Raw genomic sequence first — 5570 nt, forward strand, 5'->3', positions numbered from 1 at the left:
TTACTTCAATTAAGCTCTTATTTGGCTAAGTTAGCTTATTTTTGGGATAAGTGCCTGAAAAAGGAAATAATACGAAATCAATCTAAAACGGTAAAGTAAGATAGATAAAGGTACTAGAATGTCTAAGCTTAAGGGATTTAAATACGCACTTTTCAGTACTCATCACACCCCCAAACTTAAATATTGCTAGTCCCTAGCAATAAACTAGAAAGTAAAGGAATGAAATAAACAACTATACAAGTATGAATCTAGAAAATAATAAATGGATAACGCCACTTTCGTAGGGAACACGATTACACTTAGCATATGCAACAAGCCTTTTAAACCCCTAGGTTACCCCTAGTGGACGAGTGAAGTCTCATGAGGGTTTCCAGAAATGGTACCCATAAACATTAAGCTCATTCTTTCAAAAGAGGCACCAATATTGCAAACAAGCATTGGGAGAAAACTACCTCAAGTATGCAATTTTTCAACCTTTTCTAAGCAATCTCCCAAAATTTCAACATCAAGCAAGCAAGTATGGTCCTTCACACATCAAGAAAATGATCATGCAAATCAAAACAACTCTAGAATCCTTTTGAGTGGACCGGTATCAAATGTGTTGTTATCTAAGCCAACTAAAGAATTAATCACATTATTACCCTCAAACTAGCATACAAATCTAGTACCGATCATCAAGACAAAAAGTGGACCTTTTATTAAAGCTTTATTCATCTAGGTGCGCTTATTCTTTTCACTCGATTTTTTTTATTTATTGAGGATCAAAGATGGAAGTATAGTGCAATGTGCTGATCTATTAAGCTTTCTAGCGATTCATGAGGTTGAGCGTTAGGTCAATGACTCCCAAACCAGACAGCTTTAGGGCATTAGGCGTTCAAACACCCCTACGGACTTACAAGCTCAAATCAACTAGGCTACAAATCAAGACAATATCCATCTAATCATTTCCCACTTCTCACCTTTTGGGAGAAGTCCTCACTTTTTTATTACTTTTGCAACTTTTTATTTTATTTTTTTATAAGCAAGTTTAATTATTAACCTAGAGTTTGGGCCCTCCACCTTTCGGCGCGAGAAGTTCAGTGCTTGATGAGGCTATAATCCCAGCTACTTAGTGAAAAGAGGTTGTTATCACCTTTATTAAGAATGAAAGCTTTCACTGCACTACTAGCTCAATTAGGATATAACTAATTCAATAATTAATAAAGCATGTACCCCACAAATGAATGCTAGTGTGTGCCGGTGCTCGTGTAGAAACCTAGAATGAATCTCAAAACAATCACAAAATCAAGATGATGTGGACCACAAGTGCAAGCATGATATCAATTTTTTGAAAAAAATTACTCCTAAATGGCATTCATAAGGCATACAAGGAGTATTGGACTCTCAAGTCAAGCAATTTTTAAATTTTAAGCAATATAGTCATCAAAAGATCAAAACCATAGCTAGATATGGACCGATTATAGAAATATCCCTCAAATACACAAGTCATGCTAAAAATTTGAATTTAAAACTAACACTGTAAAACACCATTCCCTCCAAACTTAAATTGCACAATGTCCTCAATGTGCAAAGAGAACAAAGGAAAGAGTATACCAGTGCAACTAAGCAAGAATGATTGGGACTGAAGTATCCGAAGTGGGTGGCATTGCCCCCCCAAACTTAGGATGAACTGTGGTCCTGAAAATTGACACTTGGATAAACTTATCAGATAACAAAATGGGATAATCAGTGCATAGTGGACATGCAAATGTAAATAGGATAAACAGATAACGAAATGAGAGAGGTATAAGGGTGGTCCTGGAAATTGGGTAGCACTCTCTCACTGAAATCACTGTGATGCACCTGATGGAGTTAAACATACAGATATGAGAATATAATCATATGACATCCGTAGCAAAAATAGATATATATAAAATGGATAAAGTGCATGTACAATAAAAATATCAAAGCCGACAGACCGGCTGTAAAAATAATACAGTGACAATAATAAAGTATCAAAAGGAGAGAAGGATCAAAAGATAGAAAAGACTGGGAGCTCAGGAAGATGAGGTAGGACGGGCAGGTCTGGCTCCGCGGATGTCTCTGGATAAATCTCTGAACATGGTCGCGACATCCATGTAGAAGGCAGCAAACTCAGCTCTGTGGGCTATGAGGTCAGCTCGGATGGTAACAACAGCATCCTCGAGCGTCTGCAGATGTACTCCAAAGCCGGGGGTCATATCTGGAGTCTCAGGCATAGATGAATCAGAAGAAAGCTCCAGAGTCTGCTCTTGTTCATTAATGGGCGACCTGGCTAGAGAATCTTGCTCTGCATCGTCTGTAGGGCACTCTAAGTCGATGTCTAAATGCTCGGTAGCTGGATCGACTGGTGCATTGTCCGCTGCGGGATGTGCTGCTGCCTCCTCCATCTCCAACTTTGCTGCAGCCAGTACCGCGTGGTCCTGCAACCTGGTAATAAGGGAGAGGTAGGTCTTGTTCCAGTCCTTCCCGAGGAAGTGACAAGAACCTCTCTCGAGGTGCTCCCGAGGATGGATGAGATAGCGCTGGTCAAAGAGAATCTGGGTGATGAGGTGGCTGAAAGGAAGAGACTTAGCCCATCCGGGCGTCTTCTTACTGATGTACTCGTCATACAGCTTCCTCATCACGCTCCAGATGAGCGCGGGAATGGACAACCAGTGCCCGGTGTAGAAAGAGTAAAGGGCTGTTAGATAATCGCCCCTCCTCTGAATCTTGTGCCCCACGATGTAGATATTCCAGTAAAGGACGGAATCAATAAACCATAAGTCGTCTGGAAGGTATGTCTAAGTGGCGAAAGTTACGCCACTGGCACGGTGACCTGTGAGGGAAACTGCCATGTCAGCATATGAAGGCCTGAATAGCCTCGGATATGTGTCCTGAAGCTCTGGAGGACATCTGTGTGGACAACGGCAAGAGTGGGCTAAAGTGTCCACTGTAATGGTGATCGGATGGCCATCGATAGAAGTGACCATCTTGGCTGTGGTACGCGGCGATGGTCGGAGGTTCTGGTAGAACAACCGAACTAGTCGTGAGTAGACCATCTCTATAACAGGGGCAAGAATAGCGGCTAGGCCTCTCTGAATAATATCCTGGTAGGCGAATCGGGACAGCACCGATCGAGAGAAGAAGGCCGTATCAAACTCTGACTCATAATCGAGTGTCATGTGTGCATATCGAGGCGTGGGCCTATCACGCCACAGATGAGCTGGTTGAGCAGGCTGAAGTGGTATATGTGAATGCTCAGCTCCAGTCTGCGGTGGAGATGGTGATGGAGTGAAATCAGGATGAGCCGTAGAAGTGGATGGTATATGGTCATCCTCAGGCTCATGAGATGGTGACTGAGGTGGGGTAGCTTGTGCTGGCTCCCGCTGTACATAAGAGGGCTCTGCGGGCTCCTCTGTCCGTGGCCTAGTATGGCGGGTGGGCCCGTGTTGCCTGTTGGCAACGGTCTTCCTCTTGACCATGGCCTGCAAAAAGAAAAAGAAAAACTTGCAATGGGAGTTAGTGCTAGAATAAGAAATTTAAAAACACGAAATAGAACCATGTATGTCAAGTAAAATAGACAGAACAAATATGACATAAATCTATGCAAGTGGTAGAGTATGAAACATGCTAAACAATGTAAGTATGAAATGCATCCAATGTGGAATATCACAGGTATTGGGCATAGATATGATAGCATGAACATAAGATATGATGAATGAAGTGTGTGTGTGAGATCTGTAAAGTTCGATTGATCATAAAAAGAAATGAGATCGATCACAAAAGTTGGATTGATCGAAAGTAAGTGAGATCGATCTCACTACTTCGATCGATCGAAGACATGAGTTCAATCAATCTCTCAAGATATACCAGAGATACTAGTTCGATCGATTGAACTGTGCGACGATGAAAACCCAAAGGTCACAGATTTGTGACCTTAGAAGCATGGGGCCCACACGAACGTGTTCGTAGGCCCATCAACACAACAAATCAACAACTTCTAACACCTAATATGGCCCATCCTTCCAAATCAAATCAAAATACAAAAATATATACAAATATACTTCAAGCTGTAACCATGGAGGATTTGATCATGAAAATGACATGGATTCGGCATATAAAGCATAGATACATGAGATTGAAGCTTGCAATCAACGATGGTGCTTCGGATCTTACCTCAACCGAATGAGAGAAGTGGATGCGAAGAGGGGGTGAGATCCAAAATGCAAGAGAGAGATAGAGAGTCAAAGCTCACTGTGTTTCGCCGAAAAACACGCCGGAGATGATGAAGATGGTTGAGGCTCACAGCGGCGCAGAGAAGGATTGAGGGATAGGGTTTGTGATACCCCACGGATCCGAGACACGGGTTGATCAGGCCCAGGCCCAAACCCGAGGGATATCAAACAATTAATACGTTATAACGAACACATATTACAAAAGAAATAAGAATTAAGTTTTAAAAGCTGGAAGAACCTAAAATATAAAATCCTTTAATAATTAAATACTTAAATCTGATAATCCAAAACTCCATAATTTAAACAACTCGGGAATCCATCTCCAGTGGACCCCTAATAAAATCCCAAACTGAAATGAAAGTAAAGCTGAAGATAAAACCCAAATCTATTATCTGGAAAGAAGTCCTACATCGCTGGTAGAGTGGAAGATCGTCTCTGCTTAGCACGAACAAGCTCAAGCCTGGAACTGACGTACACCTGAAAAATAGAAGTGGGTCAGGCCCACGAACAAGTTCTATCCTACTACAATCTAAGTAGAGACTCGATTCGCATTCACATACTAAATAGTTCAACAATAACTAATACTCCATACATAAATATATCCACACTACTGGACTCTCGCTAGACTATGAAGAGGTTCTCAACCTGGATAGAAGGCATCACACAATACACACCTGAGTGGGCATGAGTACCTAAACCTAAACAAGGTATACCTCAACCCTCATAGTCAGCTACATATCCAATTGCATATACGCACCCTAACCGTCGACACTGAGACTCAAGCTCATGACAGGATATCATAAAAATATATCTAAACTCTGTTCCTAACCATCCACAAGGAATCCAATAAGTCATTCGGCGTATTCAACCGTACCGACTTATACATATAAGGAGGATTATATTTAATAACCCGTGCCTTTATTCCAAAATAGGTAGGACTTAGCAATTTGAGCTAATCCAAACCTAGTATGTCACCGTCCCATGCCAGTGCATACAATTCCATCCATCCAACAGTTGATAAGGTATTGCCAATTAAATAACAATATCAACAAGTCCCTACTAGGTATAGTAAAGTAATTATCAAACATGATTTAATTAAACCAGTTGATAAACATACTGACGATATGAATGTCAATCCCGAGAATTCTAAACTAAGCATGATAAAGTAGTTTAACAGACATGCTTTAATTAAATCAACACAGAAACCATAACCTGATCACACCGGACTGTAACTGTATTATAACTCCATTTCCAGTTTCTATATAACAAACAAAGCATAAATAGATATTGTTTAACTCAATTCCATGACATGTAAAAATAACTATAAGTAATTTA

Source organism: Cornus florida, unplaced genomic scaffold (assembly GCF_030987335.1).
Source record: "Cornus florida cultivar Cherokee Brave unplaced genomic scaffold, ASM3098733v1 CherokeeBrave_3.0.0_Hap2_Chr07, whole genome shotgun sequence".
Classification (NCBI taxonomy): Eukaryota; Viridiplantae; Streptophyta; class Magnoliopsida; order Cornales; family Cornaceae; genus Cornus; species Cornus florida.